General features: G+C 29.5%; 1 long non-coding RNA gene across 2 annotated transcripts; it reads right to left on the reverse strand.

The window, feature by feature from the left end:
- LOC104788179 lies at positions 1,058–6,551 on the reverse strand. 2 transcript variants are annotated; one of them, XR_768171.2, is made up of 4 exons: positions 6,079–6,551; positions 5,679–5,750; positions 1,548–1,642; positions 1,058–1,124 (listed from the first exon to the last, which is right to left on the reverse strand). It is a non-coding gene; the product is annotated as an uncharacterized LOC104788179 (long non-coding RNA). The 2 variants fall into 2 exon arrangements; XR_768172.2 differs by having other exon boundaries at positions 5,679–5,753.

Consider the following 21,336-nt stretch of genomic DNA (forward strand, 5'->3'; position numbering starts at 1 on the left):
CCATTTTGTCGAAACAGTTGGTTCTGATGGAAAGTCTCAAAAAGAGAGAGATTAAAGCATTGCAAGATGGAGCTCTGACCACACAAAAGACAACAAGGCCTTTCTTCTTTTTCTTCTTTTAACTCTGTTCCTGTAGAAGACTGTAGCTCTGATCTATATACGTACTTGTTTATCTCATAATGTTGTTTCCCAGAGATAGATAAATTATGAGTGGTGTTTGTTTGTGTTGATGAAATTTCTTAGAATCTATAATAATCTATGCCAATTAAGTTAAGTTATTGACTATTTGCGTTGACCACCGTCCTCTCTGTAAAATTCCAAACTTGGAGAAGCTGTAACATTTAATCATAGACGGACTAAATTGGTTGTTCTTGTCAATGATGTGATTCATATACTACACCCAAATCTGACAGATGACACTCTCGGTTTGTTTTGTTGGTAAGGACTGAAGCTTATGTTAGTGAGACTAGACCTTGCGTCCTCCAGCTGTTGGACCAAACAAATGCTTCAGTCCATTTAAGGAGTTACAATACCTGTACTTTTATTGTCTTCAACCAGATTGGTAACCAAAAGAGAGTAATGAGTATCAGCAAATCCAGTTCAGGGTTGTACTAACACAAACAATCGAAGAAACCGTTGCAGAACCATCAACTCCTCTGTTTAGTAACTATTATCACAAGCACTGCCTCCATATAGCCACATTGGACAATGCCATTGGGGATGTTTAAGCATCTAAAAATTAAGCTTATATGACGACTTACAAAGTAAGTTATATAACCAATTGACTAATATACTACCAATTTAGCTTAGATTATAAAACTCCAAAACATTAACGATTTATAAACGACAACGTCCTAAATTCAATATATCTCTATATAATTAAATGAGGAGTACGTTTGGGTAAATGTCCGAAATTCTCTTTATATTTACTCAAATTGCCACTCAATTCGAACAAAACTAAAACGTTTCTCAAAATTAAAAAGGACAAATTCGTCTGTCCATAACTAAACAACATTACCCGACCATTTAGGAAGGATCCGCGTCTTTTTAAATGAAACCCGGCTTTGTTGTTATTGGGCTGGGCGTTAATATAAAGTCCTCTACGAAACCCACAACAATCATGTCTGCAAACATAATTCCAAGCGTAAACAAAACAGCCCATTAAGCATAACTATATCTAAAAAACTGTTTCTATATTCGTCGTAAAGATCTTCATCACCTAATGACCACAACTATCGTGACTTTATCACACCCATCTAATGAATGCAATTTCCATCATCATCGCCCAAACTAACAAGATTCGCTCAATCGATATTTCAAAAATTAGTGCATTGTAATCTCAAAAAAATCCCTAAATGTTAGTATCGAATAATCTAAACTTCCCTTAAATCAAACCTAAAAAAGCGAATGAACCTTTCTCTTAAACGTATCAAAGATTTTGTGCTTTTTCATAAAGTATATCATTCACCTATAAATATCCTCATCAAACGCATAACAAAATCATCTCCCCTTCAGCATTTCTCGAAAACAAAGTTTCAAACACAAACCTGGCAATGACTACTTCCTACGCTTTTCTCCAAGACATCAAGTCTTTCAAGACTTCATGGAAGGTGCAAGTCAGGGTCCTCCATACATGGAAATGCTGTCAAGTGTAGCAAATTCAGGGTCCTTCAATTCATTAATTGTCAAGCGTAGCGAATCATAATCATTCACAAAGGTATATTTTCATAAGATAATCTTTGTTCTTAGTTGGTAATTTTTTTTTTTTAACGTTTGAGAGTCTGTTTATTGTAATCACATATCTACATGAACGTGTATACATTTTATTTAGTATGTCAATATAATTTTTTGTTTTTCATAATTTTTATTTTATATGATTTTGTAGACATCGCTTTACAAATCATCAATGCTAGCTAAGTTAAATCTATGCTCTTCAGATGGAAAATAAAACAAAGATTATCAACTTGCAATGAACTACCTTGGGGAAGAAACCAGCCTTGGAGATAGATTAGACTAAGTCCAAATCTATCCATTAAAATAAACCATTGGTGATGATATAAGAAAAATTCGGAGGCAGAGACATGGAATTGTTGAGTATATAGACTACAAGATTGGATGAAGAAAACATGATCCGTTGATCCAGTGTAGGAATGTGGTACTAGCGATGGAAACAATGAATGGAAAGAGGAGGAGAGACGAAAGAGAGAAATGACTTTTACGTCTCTGTTCGGCTGATCTTTTTTTTGCCCCAGCACAAAAATAAGGATTTAATCTTATAAATTAGATGGTTACTTATAACATATAAGCAATGTCACCGTAAATTGTTGTTGGCTGTAGCTAGATCATATTTAATTGTTTTACTTTTTAGATTCTAAATTAAATCATATTTAAATATTAGCTTTTAAATTAAACTTACAAGTATTATGATACAAAACTTAAATTATAAGTACTATTGTTAAATAACAAATATTATGATTCAATCTTAGACCAAAATTATTATAATTCTTGAAATAAGTCAAAAATATGGTTTCCAAAAATAATGTACTCAGATCATTCTTTTTTTAACATGTCGTTTATTTTAATTTTGATCTTATACTTAGGGGCTGTATTCAAACCATGATTTTGGAGAATTTGATGGGATTTAGGAAATTTAGAATTTTGATAGATTTTAGAGAAATTCATATGATTTTCTGTAAAATTCTTTCAAATCCCACCTAAAACCATGAGATTTGGATTTCTGTATTTTTAACTAAACAAATCCTCCAGAATCTTAAAAATTATTAAAATCCTAATCCACAAAACTGTTTTGAATAACAGTGGATTTTAAAGTAGATTTTTAAATCATCAGTTCAATAACAAGGAATTTTAATAGACTTTTTAAAATCCATGATTGAATAACATAGAATTTGTAAATTTTACCCAAAATCACTTAAAATGTCAAGTTGAATACACCCTCCTTAATTAAATCTTGATCAAAAGATCCCCTTTTTAAAAACGGGTCATGTAATTTGTGTTTTTATTTTGCAAAGCACGAGGATTTTACAAAATTAATAAATTTAATTGGTTATGACTTTTGAAAATATAGTATCATTACTATTTCTATTGTAATAATTTTCATGATATAAAACGTAAATGACATTAAATAACAAAATATATGATCATCTTTTATATTCTAAAATATAGTATAACATTGAAATCATTAGTTATGTTTTAAACCAAAAAATTTTGTACCGCGATGGATAGCATGTTAATTAGTATCCACATTTAGACCTTTTAATTAAAGTAAAGTGTGTTGGAAGGATGCGACTGTAGGTCTAAATATTTTAATAAAAAATAAATATATTTTATATATATTACCGTAGGATAATTTTCAGTGGGTTAAAAATCTTTAAATCCATTGTAGGACGGGTCTAGCATGACGAGTTTGAACTATTAAACTAACACTAAAACTTTTAACTTATTTCTTATATTGTATTTTTATTATATGAACTACAAAATATGCCAACACGTCACAAAAACAAAATTTTATATTGTTCCAGCTAAGATTTCAAAATTAAAATGAAAAAATATATTAAAAACATAATAAAATTAAAATCGTCCCGCAGGTTCAAACCTAGTACAACAAGAAAAGGCACTACACTCATCACCTTTTCAATAAGACGAATGATTATTTATCACCTTTGGATATGATTCACAGAGAAACTTTCTCAACAAGAAAAGACTCGAATAATAAACCGGAACAAACCGGAATACTATTTCTCCAAGAGATCCAAGAACCAGTTTAGGATTCCATCCCCTTGGCAGTAAAATTTCTAAGACAATGCAGGATGATCTGACAGGATTTTAAAAAGCTATTACGGCATGACTCTATTATGAAAAGCTTAAACCTATAACTTTCCTTTGTGTTGCTTTCAAAGTAAAATGCACATCTATATTAACATTTTTGAAATACATTGTGTTATGCCTTTTTAGTTGTACTTATTTAAAATATTATTTACAATCTTAACTCCTAGAAAATTTTCTAAACTAACAATTACATCAGATTTTGTTCCTAAATATTTTACATTCCATTCCTACTAGAAATGTAACAAACTGCAATTAATATTTTATGGAAACAGAAGCTATACTATATTAATGACACCTTCTATTGTTTTTTGAAGATATTCTATCTCTAAACTCTTTGCAAACAAAGAAAATATCAATTTAATTCTTATTTTGTTTTTCAAAACAGGTTAGCTAAGATTCTTAATGTAGATAAAAATGTTAATATAGATAAAAACTTTGGTCTCATTTTTTAAAATCATATTTTTGATATATATATAATCTTAATAAAAACTTTAAAATATTATAAATAAAAGCTTATAAAAAGTTTTAAATATTATACAATGTTGTTATATAGTAGGACGGGTTATAAAGAAGACATGTGGGAATTATTAAATATCATTAAATTTGTGCATAAACACTACTAATATTAGAATATTTGACATATCAAATCAACTTACTTTAACTAAGATTTTGTAAAATAAGTAAATGATTATAAAAATATGACTTAATCACAACTTATAAATTACTTAGTATGCATTTAAATCCTTTATTTTTTGTTCTAATAACTAAAAAACCAAATAGAATCTCAAACACTAAATAAAACAAACTAAATTTAACAAAAAAAATAGTCACACAGTGTACCACAGGTTGACAATTAATATTAACATTTTAATTATTCCTTAAGCGGCTGAAAATTATAGTTATTCCTTTATGTACAAAAAACCACAATTTAACAAGCAAATATAATATAAATTATAGATAATAATAAAAATTATAGATAAGTGATGTACTACGGATTAAAATCTAGTACTTTTTTATTTGGCAGGCAGTTGCTAGTGTTCCAAGAAATATCACACCATAAACAGAGAGGAAAAAATGTACATGCGTTCTGCGACAGAATACAGGATCAACAAAGTTTAAATAAATGATATGACCGCATGACATGCTGTGCCATAAAGCCGAAACCTCTGACAATAGACCTCACAACATGTCAGCAACTAAATTAGACTTAAGGATACCAAAACGAAACATAACAAGTGGATGTACCTGGATTAAGAACTTGAATAGTTTAAATTCAGCAGAAAATAACTCTGTGACATCCACATCTAATGAGCGGCATAAAAGCGTAGCTGAGATGTGTTTCTGTGGCATATGCTAAGCTATCAGGCAATGAAAAGTAAAAAAAAAAAAAAAAACTAGCTACATATTTGAGAGTACACCATAGACAAATCTAGTATCGAAGCTTTGAGATAGATTAGTCTCGCTTTAATTGAAAAATCCTGGAACATACATGGATGACTTTTGTGGTTTCTGTCAAGATTTTGACACTAATAGAACTGCAGTTGAAAATCCCATAATCAATCACCAAAAGAAAAGAATACAGATACCACAATGACCACCAGGTCCTAAGGAAGAAGAGTTATATAAACTGTAGAAGTGGTAACTCAGTCATCTGTTTAGGGTGCAGTTAAGTAGTGTTTGACAAGGAATGATGAAGTGCAGGATCAACCAAAATTAGAATAAATGAAATGCTCTTGCCACAAAGCCAAAACCTCTTATACTTGACCTCATGGCATTCAGAAGCGTAATTAGACTTCAGGATGGCAAAATGAAAAAAAGACACGTAGATGTACCTGCATTGTTAACCTCAGATGGCATTCAACAGGGTTGGAACAGCAAGAATCACATTGTTTGAATCCAGCTGCCTGCTAAAAAGACGCATGTCACTGTGAAGTGCATTATAAACAGTCGAGCACTTGACTATCGAAGTTTCAAATTCAGCAGAAGATTAAGTTATAAAAACTAAATTATTATATATATACCCAGATTCAAAAAGTCTACAAACAGAACCTAATGAACGAAGGTAATTTTATGTAGCTGAGATGTGTGTTCCATGACATATGCTAGGCTATCAGGTAATGGAAAGCTCAAGAAACTAGCTTCAGATTTTGAGTAAACATTAATTAAATCACAATTCTAGTACAGAAGATGAGCCATAGACTAGACTCTCTTTAATTGATAATGAATCCTTACTTTTAAAGCGTTTTGCTTTTGCTTACAGTTACGGGTCAGTGTCGTCGAGCTTGTCGGAAAAATGGGTTTGAGAAAAAACCAGACCTCAGGATGACTCGAATCGAAGCTTCTTCTCTTCTCTGATCTTCTTATCTCTATTTTTTCTGCTGTTCTCAAGCTAGATCATCAACAGTATTAAGAACGGGTTTAGATCTATATTAGATATATTATTAGCAACTATTTAGGAATTGTAACGTGTTCACCATATAGAAATCTTCTAATATGGTTGCGGCGAGAGATTTAGGGTTTCCAAGGAGTGGGGATCAAGATACGACCATGGCCGACATCGGAGAAAAGGGGCGCCCTCCCGGAGACCCTCCTGATATGCAGCCTTCATGGGTCCAGCTGGTGGTAGGAAGTGGTGAGGGTGGAAGGTTAGTGCCGGAGAGTGTTTTGGAGGACAAGTTTGTCTCAGAGAGAGTGCGGCTGGAGGACAAGTTTGTCTCAGAAGGTGTGAATTAACCTAAAATATTCCAATTTAAAAAGTCTCTCTAATTTTTTTTTTTTAAATCTTAAATGTCTCTGTATTGTACTGATCCAATCTTAAATGTCTCTGTATTGTACTGATCCAATCTTAAATGTCTCTGTATTGTACTGATCCAATCTTAAATGTCTCTGTATTGTACTGATCCAATCTTAAATGTCTCTGTATATGCCCTCTGCCAAAGTTTGTGGATTTTCGTGGTACGGCTTTCATCTATGCTGGTGAAACGAATCAGATCCCAGTGGCTGATGGTCACCTCAAAATCGTTGTCAATCAAACAACCGCAGGTGAGAGATGAACATCATGAATACTCTCTCTTTATAATTATGTCTAATGCCTTTTTTGTTATCCTTGCGCTTATAATAATATATGTTGGTATCATTTTAGGAGAGGGAGATGAGAAACTTCGCCGGATCATTACTGACTTTTTATGCTGGACACTAGATAATAGGCGCCCAGCAAATTTTATACTAATCCTGGGAAGCGTCTCAGATTGCTTTGTCTTCCCGAGTGTTTTTATGAGATTGTCTATGATAAATATCAATGTTGTCTTGGTACAATCTGATGAAAACGCATCACAATCATCCCCTGTGAAGTTTTTGCGTTGGGAAGACATATCTGTCAAGAGTAAGACTGTCAAGAGTAAGACTAACAAAAAAGGCCTAAGCCAGCTGAACAGATTTGCAGCACTCGAAGAATCATGCGACTATGATTAAAATATCAATGTTGTCGTGCCTATCCTGAAAACGCATCACAATCATCCCCTGAGAAAAAATTGCTTTGGGAAGACATATTACTTGGAAATTGCTCTCCCGGTCCTAATTAAGCCGAAGGGATCCACCAACTTATATAACCTTCTATGGATTGCATTGTTCGTTTTTTCTACATAAACAAGAAGAAAAAATATTACTACTTCCAAATTCTTGGATTGTTTAATTTGCTTTTGATATGTATAAATAATCTAAATACAGAAATAAAATTGTATCTTTTTATATGAGTAATTTTTTTATGGGATTATCCTTAGTTGGTTTCTGTTTTGATCAGTAGAGTGTACTTTAATTTCTAGCTAGGAACCTATAAACTATACAGTAGTTTGGATTTATTAACGTTTTCTTTCTTTCTCGACCTCAAGCATCTTGAGTCCCTTGAACAAAGAGAGAAAGATTGCCTGGACGAGGTTGCCATGCATGTTGAGAAAGCAAAAGAACATTGCCGGGAAAATAATAAAGATAGTACGACGACCAGATCTTTTTTTGGTTTCTTTAATTAACAATGACCATATCCATATGAATATACGATAGAAAACAGATTAGCCTAACACCATTTATTAATTTTACACTTAGTTTGTGGGAAAAGAAATAGTATATAGTGAAGTGAAGTGAACTTAGTGCAGTAGCAGGAGGTAAGTCCATTTGTAGAAGGTACCATCATACCCGAGATCGAGTCTCGGCTCCTACGTTATTACTACTGTTTTACTATGTATACTAGATTATGACCCGCGGTACACCGCGGAGTAAGTTTTTTTAAAACATTTTTTTTGTTAATATATTATTTTAATACTAATTTTGCTAATATACATTTTTGTTAATTTAAGTTATTTAATATATAAACCGTGGTATACCACACAATAATTTTTGTTTACTACAATCTTAATTAAATCAGTTTGATTCGACATATTTTATATTGGTGTTGTTAAAACATTAAAATGAGGATTTAACCCATATTGAAATATCATACTACTGATAGTTTATTTTTTAATATTATTAATTAAATCTTGTAATGTCATATAACCCGTCATGTAATATAACTTGTTTGTGTAATTTTGAAAATTTCATATGTTTAAATAATTATAATTTAAAACTGTTTATTAAATTTAGATATATCAGTTATAAATTATAAACTTCTTAAAATTTTATAATTTACTATATACAGTTTATTTACTAAATATGTATGTTGAACAGACACTTTTTATATTAATTGAGTAATATATGTTTGTTTTAAAAAATTCAAATCACAATATATGCAGGAAAAATACACCTTTTTATTAACTTTATATATTATATGATAATTCACTACATTTAAATTTTAAAATCAAAAAGAGATGATAGGAGGAGATTTTTCTTTAATCTGGAATAAATCTTCTTAATATCTATATTAATTATAGAACATTATATATATGGATATTTAAAATATTTTAATTTTGTTTGGTTATAAGGATAGTAGAAAAAGTTACTTAAACTTGTTTGGATATGAATATAAGCTTTAAATAGCATTCAATATAAAAACTTTCCAAAAAATATTTTTGAGCAAAAAGTGCTGCAAAAATACTAGTATAGATAGACATTTCTTTATGATAGAAGCACGTTTTTCTTGTGTGTAAAACGAAAAATGAATCGGTAATTTTCATGACAGCTTAAAGTAAATTAGTGATAATGACTTAATTTACAGTATTACGAAATTAATAAATTAAATTAATTTCTTGATTTCCCTGCTTTTAATGACAGCTTCAAGTAAAATTAAATTAGTGATAATGACTTAGTTTGGCTGATTTTAATTATTACGAAATTCTTGATTCTCTCACATATCATATACTAGTACAGTAGTACTGTATATTTTTACATGTTGGTCAAATTATATTTATACATACTGTTTTCAAGATCCAGTTCTGAGTTGACTTTTATTTGAGTTTTCGTATTTGACTCTCTTATTTCAAATAATTTGTTTTTTTTTTCCAAAATTTAGTTGCTCTTTACTTTTTGGGTATCAATAAATAGCTAAATTTATTATGTTACTAAAACATATATTACTAAAATATTTCATCTTTTATTTATTTATACATATATAATAATTTATAAGAACTAATCGAAATGTATCTTAACGCTTAGTTGTATTATCATCGTGATAAATGTTGATATTTTTCATCTTCTTGATTATTGAGATATTTATTGTCTTTATAATATTTTGATCATATGATGTCATATTTTTGAAATCTTCAAACAATTAATCATATTTTTTAGAGTATAGCTTTGATAATATATTTTTTTTGAAATTGCATATTCACAAAGTAAATTTATTTATGTGTTAGATGTTCGTGATATCTTGCAAGATATTTCAAAAATAATTCTATAATTTTAGCGGAGTTCCAATTTCAGAATATTAATGGTAATGTGACAAATAGGATTTTCTCATTTTCTACTTTTTATGAAAATATATTTTAAAATTACATCAACAAATTTGTACTATTAAAATTGCTTAAACAAACCACATACCAAATTTAGTTTATGTAAGTTGTAATGTACATACAATGCGCGATTATCTTTTTAGATCATACCAGACCATTGGCTGCAAACTTTCTTAGAAAAAAAAAAGTAAATTTCTTAATTCTTACATTGCCAAGAGAGACAGAGGTGACAAGAATTGCTTCCCACTACTTCATGAGCAAAGATGACGAATGAATCATAAATTTTTCTCAAACAGTTTTTTAAAATCATAAAACTGAAAATATATTACATATATTTAAGTATTTTCCAACTAATTTCACCGATACGATTTTGCATTTACGTAACATTTTACATACACTTTTAATATAAAAAAAGTAAATTAACAAAAAAATATAAGCAAAACATATATAAAATATAATCAAAACATACGTAAAATATTTTTATGTATCTATATATACATTTTGCAAGTACATTTTGCAAATAAATCCTGAACTTGCCACATATTTACAAGACTGCCATTGTGTTTTTAAAAATGAAAAATAAAAACAAAATATTACAAAACCAACAATTGCTACAAAATTTGCTACTTTTTCACAAATCTGTAACTTCCCTCTTTTTGGAAACAATCTAAAAACTAATCAATAAATATTCTCTAAACAAATAAATTAATTTTCAAAATAACAAATAACTCTAATATCTTTACAAAAAAAATAAATAAATAACTCTAATATCTCTAATCACGATTTGCGTATTACTTTGACAAAAAAAAAATTTGCGTATTACTAATATCTCTAACTCTACCGATTTTAGAAACAACCTAATCACGATTTACATGTAATTACTCTACACATTCAATTTTAAAATTCTATCTCAAAGATCTTCTCCCTCCAATACCTCTACAAAATCAAAACAAATCTATATATACATTTTGCAAATACATTTAGCAAATAAATCCTAAACTTGCCACATATTTACAAGACTGCCATTGTGTTTTTAAAAATGAAAAATAAAAAAAAAATATTACAAAACCAACAATTGCTACAAGATTTGCTATATTCCTTTTTCACAAATCTGTAACTTCCCTCTTTTTGGAAACAATCTAACAACTAATCAATAAATATTCTCTAAACAAATAAATTAATTTTTAAAATAACAAATAACTCTAATATCTTTACAAAAAAATAAAAATAAATAACTCTAATATCTCTAATCACGATTTGCATATTACTTTGACAAAAAAAAAGATTTGCGTATTACTAATATCTCTAACTCTACTGATTTTAGAAACAACCTAATCACAATTTACATGTAATTACTCTATACATTCAATTTTAAAATTCTATCTCAAAGATCTTCTCCCTCCAATACCTCTACAAAATCAAAACAAAGAAAAAAAATTAAATGGGTATTAATGCATGATTCCTAGCATATTCCTTAATCAAACAGATTACAAATCTTTCTTCCCTAATTACTTGCTAACTACAGAAATTTCGCCGTAAATAAAGAAATCATTATCGACCTACTATAGACCCTATAAATATTCTACACCTACACGCCAATTATCATCACCAAACAAGACAAACCAATCGCATACAGAAAATCATAAAACATAAATATATTCTCATCGTAATGGTTGCTACTTTTGCTTTTCTCCGTTATGTGCACCCTACAATCCTAAATGAAAAGGTGGGTGTCTTATTAGTGATCCTTTTTAAAACATAATCTTTGTGTGTTTTAACACATTTCTATTTTCATCAGCTTACAAAAATCATGTAAATCATAGATGATGGAGATATCCTGTTTATAAATACAAGCTATGCGGTGCATTGATGTGGTACAACTAGAAGAAAGGTAATCACAAAAACAACAAACACCAATATTTGTTGTATGGGAACAAAGATGTTGTATAAATATATCTTATTATTTTAAGGTATCTTAACCAAATTCTTTTTGTTTTCTTTTGAAACTGAAGTTCTAAGAAGATGATAATTCAAGTTGAGAGTAGAAAACAGACTTTCTTTGAAGAGAAAGATGAGGAGAGCGGTCGATGGCGAGAAAATGATAACAAAGCAACTTCTTTTTGTCTCATTAGCTTGATTGTTCGAGGGTGTCTCCGATGATAGAATTCCCAGCGGACTTCGAGGCTGCAGCGACAAAGGATAAAAAAAAACGGCGGTGGATCTTGCTGATAACGACAAAGGATCTTTCTTTCATGCTTCTTATTTTCCTGAAGGCTGAAATAATTTTTGGATTGGGTATTTCTCAATCGTGATTATTGGGCCCATTTTGGAAATTCTTAGATTTATAATATGGTTGTAGTTACGTTATTATTCAGAAACATCTAATTTGCTCAAAGTTAATTAAAAATTAATTAACGTTATTCTTTACTTTAATTAATTTTACAAAAAATAATCACATGATTTATCTATGTTCACGAATAATATCCGTTCAGGTCATGCAGCAGTTTTTGCTCAAAAATACTTTTTGGAAAGTTTTTACATTTAATGCATTGACTTTAATATTAATTACCAAAACTTCAAAATTAATTATAGGTAAGATTTAAAAAAACAAAGAAATCTTTCTACATCATTCAAACATAATTATATGATTCCCTTGCATTTTATTTGAATTTATATTTAAATTATCTTGAATTATTCTTAATACATTTAGTTAATAAAAATTGTGATTTTTTCCTGCATATGATGTAATACAAAATTTTAAAACGGACATATATTACTCAATAGATGAATAAAAAATACGGGTACAATATCCTACATCGTCTAAAAAAATTGGGCAATGGTTCAGAGTCATACTATAAAAGAGACCAAAATGATTCTGAATACAAATGAGTAGAAAGTTTGATTTATCATGCATTTAAACTTTAAAAATTTTCTTTGGTTTATTCCGGTTCTTTATTTTAAATATTTTAGAAGGTTATATATGAAAAATATTTAAAACTTTTAAAAAGGTTAAATATGATAAATATTATACTGTAGATACACAATAAATATTAAAAATTAAGATGATATAGTGTGGGTTAAAATATCTCGGAACAGAGTTATATAGCAGGACGAATTTCATCGATATTTATATAAATTAAAAAATATCATTAATTCGGTGTTATAGGGATAAAATATCATTTCATTATTTTGGTAACACTATAAATATCCGAGAATAGATATATCTAATTAAATTGATTAAATAAAAATTATGTAAAAAAAAATATATTGCAGTATTATATGGTTTATTTAACAATTATTATATAACTATAACATATTTAACCAGCAAATACAACTTATAATTTATATATTTTAGTTATAAATAATTTTTCCCGCGGTGTACCGCGGGTCCTAATCTAGTTATTACTACAAATGGAGTTGTAAATTATAGATACAATATGAAGTTAAATCTTAAGCTACCTATTTTAGTATACAATTTTAATCTGTATAGTTAAATTTAAACATTAATATTATAATTAACCTTAAAAGAAAATATTGTGGGATGGATTACAATTGATATATTGTTATAAATTTAAAATATCAATAATCAATAGTTACTACTATCGGTTTAATATACTAAATAGATAAAATAATTATCTAGCAATGCAGGGTCCATCCTTATATTTTTGAAAATAATTTATTATATAATATTTATCTATATATATATGTCACATATTATTAATTAAGGTACGAACTACGAAAACATACTCCAAACCAACACAAAAAAATATAATCCAACTAAAACAGTAGAATCTATTAATCAAAATAAACACAAAAATACAACATTATTTTTTGTAGTAATTATAAAAACCTTTTCACCCGGGTTAAAATCTTCAATTGGTTAAAAACGTTTCCTTTTTTAGTAACCAGCAATTTGGTTTCTCCATAATAATCTTCATTTGGTAATTTATAATTTGGAAATTTATAACAAATTGTGTGATAACAATGGCATAACATATTAATAACTCTGTAAATGAATGCTATATACTTTTTAGGAAATGATGAATGTTTTATACTTACCAAAGGTGAGAGATGCTCTACATAACATATTAAACACACATATTTTTAATCCACATTAATAATTAAAGTTTATAAAAGTAAATAATTAGTATAATTCATATAAAAAACCATCTGAGTTTTATTTTCATTGCACATAAAACTATATATACTAAAGTATTTAAATATTTAAGGAAATGTATGATATTGTTTCTATATTATAAAACAATATACGGTATACACCTAAAATATAGAAATTGGACACTACATAATATCTAGATGCAAAATACTGTACATTTACAAATACAAAACATTAGTTACTGCTAAACAAAATATTCTTCGCGTTTTTTAAAACAATTCTAACCCCGCGGTGTACCGCGGGTGAATATCTAGTAACACATAAAATAGATTCTAAGATGTCAAAGCATCTCTTTTTATTGGTACATTAACATTTTTGTTAGTTCATTAAAAATATATTTTCCTTTCAAACATCTAATACATTATATAATACTCTATTAATACTAATAAAAATTTAAGAAATATGAAATAAAAATAATTAATAACAAATAAAATATTTTTTTAAAATTAAAAAAATGCAAAATGTTGAACTAAATACATAATCTAACTAAAAAATATAGCTTTCTAATTTTTTACTATTTTGTGGCCTTGGGCAAATGCCCTTTTCAATATACATGAAGAATGACATTGGACTGATCATGAACCAAAAGCCAAATGGTCCCAAATTTTTAGGGAAATCAACACCGTGTTTGGTACTTTTGTCGTGGGTCTGTTTGGTTACTTCCCAAAGCCAACGTCCCTCCCAGTCCCGATCAGCAGCATGACGTTTCCACTAGTCTATTCCCCCAAGATGACACGGAAGGAGAATAGTTTTGATGGCCTTGTTATGGTGCTTCTTGTTCTATGGGCATGCTTATTCATAATATCTCTATAAGAAAATTAAAAAATACTAAAAATAAAATGATTACAATTGATATCTTTGGAAATTATATAAAACCAAAGTAACCTATTATATGACTAAATCTAATAGGAAAGTTATCTATTAAATTACTAATTTTAATAGCAAAATATTTGCAATTAATAAGAAAAATATGTGCATTTAATAAGAAAATACAATGTAATTTAATTGCAATTATTATTTGTTATAAACATACAGTAAAAAAAATTTATGTAGAAAAATGATTAAAATATACAAAATTTAATGTGTTGAAATTAGTAATTAACATAATATAAGAAAATTATGAAAATCAAACAAAAAAATTATTGTAATTTTTCTAAGTTTTTCAATCGGTGAATGATTTGATAGCATATTAAATATTATTATATATAATTACATGGATGATTCAACTTAATTTTCAAGTTTGAATATTGAAAATTTGTTAGAAATTCAAATATACATGGGATTTAAACTAGTTATCATATAATACATATGATTAATAAATATGTAGTTTTTTCTGCATGTGTTGTGCTTTCAATTTTTTTAGACGAAGATAAAAATTTTAATGTGTGTGAAGAAAAAATGTGTGATTTAATTTTTCACATTGGTGGGTTGATAAAACAAAAACAATTAGTTGATAAATTAATAAATTTTATTGCTCACCATTACAATATTATAATTACTACTTTAAAATATTTCACAGAATTATGATGCAAATTCAACAATATAAAACTATAATATACACATCAAACAAATAAATACTATAATATTTGAAAATAATTAGTATTCAAAAAAATATATGTAAATTTACAAAACAATTGCAATATTAAAAATAAATACTGTCTGTCTCAAACAACATAAGTTTTAAACAAAATATAACAATTTTTAACTATAATATAACTTTTTTTTAAACGTTTCTAGTAGATATTAAACTTCAAACACCAACCATTAGTCCATTACAATTTTAAAACGACACCGTCCTGAAATTCAATACTACTATATATTATAAGGAACGGCACTACCCTCCCGTATATACAATTCAATCTCCTTTGTGAAATTAATTTGTCCTTTGTGAAATTAATTTGTCCGATCTGCAGATAGTGTGTGCGTGCGTGCCTTTTAGCTAGCTTCCGTCTGGTTTGTGCCCTCGGCTCGATAGATCACACACAGCTCGATTATTTCGGAAATTAGTAGACGGTAATCTAATTAGAGTAATACAAAAAAATCTACTAGTAATTTTACATGGTTTTTATGTAGTTTAAAACGAAAACCTTTCTTCGTTAAAAGAGATTTTCTAACCTAATTTATCCCTTTTTATTTTAGATTAGACCATTATTTCTTATTTTTTTTAGATTAGGAATTCATGTTTATTATGTATATAACTTTGCGTTGATGCCCTAATTGTGGTCTGCTGATCTACCGATTTGGTTTAAAAGTTTTGAATTTTGTCATGATATATTAGCTAGATCTTTCTTTTCAGATTTTGGTCCCTTCGTCGCCGGCGGAATAATGATCGTGCCTTGGCTAGCCGGGAACCCGACGAATGAGTTGTATGAGCTCCAAAAACAAATCGACAACCTAAACAAGGTATCTTATATGTTTTGGACTGTTTTTTACCGTAGTTTTATCGACTACCCTTCGTTTGTGTACTTCCTGATCTGTTTTTTTTACCGTAGTTTTATATTTTCAATGTACAATATCTAATTATAACAATTTGGTTTTATTGTTCTCTCTTTCTTTCTCTCGTTGTATCTTTTATCAAATTCACCTCAAGGCCCTCGAGAATCTTAGACAATGGGAGAAAGTTTACCTGGAGAAGGCTGCCGAACAGCTTGAACAAGCAGAAAAACATCGCCGGAGAAATTCCGAACGCTGTACGACCAAATCTTTTGCTTTTTATAACCACATTGATTGATTTTATAAGTACAAGATATATATATATATATATATATGTGTGTGTGTGTGTGTTGCGTGCAGTTGCCATACACTATTTGAATATCAAGGCGATACACGAGGGTGGAGCTCAATTTTGTCGGAATTTACAGCTGACTGTACAAGACAAAGTGAGATTTCTGAATGTTTTCCACTAAAACTTTTTTTTTGAAATACTTTTAAGCCACGGATTGGATAATAATCTATATTATATCACGTATCCTTTTTTTGTTTGACAGTTGATTTTGATATCACGTCTCAAAAACGAAGCGATTGAAGAGTTGCATGCTAAAGATCACATAGCCAAGAAGACTACCCACGTATTTATTTATTTTTGTTTGCTCCTTTTAATATTAGCCTATTTTGTATCTATCTATCTAGCTCATATATATTAGACTGGTCTCTAATTACACAGATAATTTACAAAATTTAATTTTGGATTTACCCACCAATATGCTTAACTTTTGTTCTTCTGTTCATCTATTTTGGTTATTTTTTGAGACAATAACTTTTTTTTTTTTACTCAAGTCTCTAACTCTCAGAGAAGCGTTACGGCACGTATAAATAAGAACTGACTATCGAAATACGGATTTGCTTGTTTCGATTATAAAGGCGAAAAATTAGTCTTCGAATTGAAACGACGTTTTATCTTTCATCAACAACTTTATTTTATGAAATTTCATTTTAATTATATAAAAAAAATATTATAACTGGATCTAGCCAAGATCAAATCAGGGCCATGCATGCTACAAATGATACGTAACGTAATCCGGTTGGGTCGGCCCGAAACACCTTTTGAGTTTTGTTATTAATTAGTAAACCGTTATGGCCGGATTCGGAAAAGCCATCCATCCCGTTTATTAGGGTTCAATTCAACCCCTTTGTTGTCCAATATTCCTCTCCGTACGTACGTCTCCGACATAGCTAAGATAATGATCGTGTGCCTTTAGCTCCCATCGATCTGGTTTGTGCCTCTCTCGACCTCGGATTCGGATCGATCACAGCTTATTTAATTCCACCATAAAGTAAGTTGACAAAACGCAAAGTTTCCCCGTCCCGTTTATTGTATAAAATTTCCCTATATTTAGACGTAAACGTATGTTGATACTTTAGTTTAGGTATCCAAGTATATTCAAATTCAAGTATATTCATGTGTATAGTTGCATCGAGACCTGATTTTTTTTTTTGGCTCGATCGGGTTACCAGATTTTACTGTTTGGATTTTTGGCAGAGGATATCGGAGTGTGGTTTCTCTGTCGCCGGTATGACGATCGTGACTTGGCTATCCGGTAAACCCAACAAAAATATTTATGAGCTCCAACAAGCAATAGTCTTGGTAAACAAGGTATCATATACTATACATATGTTTTTAGCTTACTTTTTTTGGACTTCATTGAGAACCATTTGTTAATTTGTAGGTATGATAAGGGCATACACTTTTTTATTAGCATTCAAACCAACAGTGTCGTCTTGATCTTTTTCTCACTTGTTTTTATTTTAGTGTCGAATTGATTTTTTTCCACTAAGAATTTAATATAATTTGGTTTTATTAACGTTCTCTCTCGACCTCAAGCGTCTTGAGTCTCTTAAACAATGGGAGAAAGATTGCCTGGAGAGGGCTGCCATAAATCTTGAGAAAGCAAAAGAACATAGCCGGCAAAATAACAAAGATGGTACGATGGTACAAATTAATCTTTTGCTTTTGTTAATTATGACCACATATTTGAATCCATTTTAGAACATGCTGTGTTTTGCGTGCATTGTCTTGCAGATGCTTTACACTATTTGAAAGTGAACAAGCTATTCGAGCGAACAGCTCAAACATCTCGGAATTATCAGCTTACTGCACATGAACAAGTGAGATTTTCTCTATTGCATGTTTTTGTAACATCATCTACATATTCTTTAAGTACCGTACCGATATGTATAGTTGAATTTTATTATTAACATCAAAATTTCATTTGAACACAGTTGATTGCGATGGAACGTGTGATAAATAATTTGACTGAAGGGTGGCGAAATGAAGATCATACAACCAAGAAGACTACCCATGTCTTTATTTATTTTTCTTTGCTCCTCTTAATATTATCCTACCTTGTATCGTCTATCTACTAAGCTCATAGGGACTACATGTCTTGTTTTTGGTATTTTTTCCATTTTTTAAAAAACGGTACAAAAAAGAGAAAACACTGTTTTATCCCTTGTTTTAAAAATCCCCGCGCCCCGCAAAATCGCTAGGTCCACCCTCTCTGCCTCGATTAATGAATAATCCCTGCCTAGCATCGATTATCCGATTATGCATGTCATTAATTTTGTGTATAACAATTTTTTTTAGAACCAAATAAAAATCAAATATAAATATTTTTTTTTTTTTTTTTTTCGGCAAATCAAACTTTCATTAATTTTAGAGAAAATTACAGACATTATATAGAATTATTGGAACACAATTATTACATACACAGATGTATACAATGAGAAAAATACAGCAGAAGGGAGATTGACGATGCTTTCCGAAGAGTAGCCTTACTCGCTAACCAATTGTACAAATTGGTTATTGTCCAACTTCATATTTGATTTCTCTCTGTTACGATTTGCTTGCAACATCTTTTGGCTGACTTTCTTTTTTGCGAACCGTAGTTGTAAACCTGACATGTCCAAACATAACTCTGAAATATAGACATAATGGTACCAATGCATCTGTACCAAAGTCTTTCTAATAAATCTTAACTCTGCAGTTTTCTTTGACATAAACATGACTAGCATCAATGTAGTAGTAGTCACCATCGTGATATCTTTTGAGAGGAGCTTCTCGCTAAATTTCAGCAAATCTCTACAACTTACTAGGGTGAACCATAGTCCTTTATTTGATCCCATACTATAGCCTTCATCATCGACAACACCCAACCATCTCTCCCACTGTAATATCACAAGTTTAATGGTCACAAGTTTTTGATTCTGCCACTGTAATATCACTACCATGAGCGACAATCGAGTCGTCTCCATCTCTTGTACAACTTCAACCAACAAAGTACCATGAGCATCATCAAATACATAACTGATAGTGATGTCTTGTAACTCCTTCATGATAATAAGTTCCCTTCTAACCATTATTGATGCATTCCTCAAACTACACATCTGACCAAATATCATATATTTACGCTTATACTCGATCAAGCCCACCTTTAAATTCAAAATGCCAATACAACAATAGCCAAATTGATATAGCCATAAATCCATCACCCAATCACTGTAATAATCAACATTCTCTCCCGGATCCAACATCCTACTTTGATCTCTGTTTCTAAGATTCAAAAAATACAATTGAGATTGAAGGATTCTAAAGGATCGAAGAAACCTTATATTGGTGATGAAACGACTACCATCAATCGGAGATGGAAAGAAACTGACACAGTTACTCTTGGGCCAAGGCTTGAATAAGGTCAGAAATACACTCTCCCATAAGGAGAGAAGGGAGACGCGAGTTTGAGTAGAACTCCGACCGCGACAGAGACGAAACGAGGAAATCTTTTCCAGACTCAAATATGAAACCCCCAATGAGTTTTGAGCGTGATGAAACACCACACAAGCCGAATATGGTGCCAGTATTGAGACGATAAAACCAATGAAAGTTGTCGGACCCAGATCTTCCCATACCATCATGAGAAAGAAGCAAGCAATGGAGATTTGGAATCCTTGATTTGCCAAAATAATTAACTTAAAACTATACAGAAAGGAAGATTGAAAGACGAAAGTTAAGAGAAAAGGACCGACCGACGCCAGAGAAGCCGGCGCTGGCCGGAAAACTATGGAAGCCGGTAAGTTTTTTGATGAACCGTCTCCTTTGGAGATAATAAATATTTTTGTTATGTAGGCATTTAAATTAAGAGATTATGATGTTTTACAATAACTAATGTATAATTTTTAACAAAAATAATAAAATTTTCTTTTAAAATGACTTTTTTATGTGTTTACTATAATTTTAAAGACAATATAGCTTTATATTTTATTTGTTACTAGATAAGGGTCCGCACGATGTGCAGGTTTAAAAATTGTTTGAAAAAATAAATCCTAAATCTAAAACAATTTTTCAAAAATATATAAATAATTTTTTTTTCTAAAGTAAATATATAAGTAATTTAAGTTAGAGAATATTTGTATTTATATCTTTATACATTTATTTATATTTCTATATTTTTAATATATTATAACAATTATTATAATAATTTAAAGCTAAATTATATCCCACTAAAACTTTTGTCAAATATTCGTCATTACAAATATTATTATTGTCAAATTTCAAAAACGTTTCACATCTTATTCACAAAATATTTTACATGCAACAAATTCATCAAAGCAACATCTAATAAATAACCACATACAATTTTACTCTATGTTTTACCACTAAAAATATGTTCTTACACCCAAAATAATTTTATTGTTAAAGTATGCTCTTTTATCACCACCTATAAAATGTATTCTAAACAAATTAAACAAATTTTATGTTGCTTTACTTTCATTTTGTCATAATTATAGTTCTTATAAAAATTGTTTTGTGACATAATTTCTTTAACCATGAAGTTTTTTTTACTCCAAATATATTGGATGAACAACTGGTGAAAATTATCTACTCAA

Source organism: Camelina sativa, chromosome 5 (genome assembly GCF_000633955.1).
Source record: "Camelina sativa cultivar DH55 chromosome 5, Cs, whole genome shotgun sequence".
NCBI lineage: Eukaryota > Viridiplantae > Streptophyta > Magnoliopsida > Brassicales > Brassicaceae > Camelina > Camelina sativa.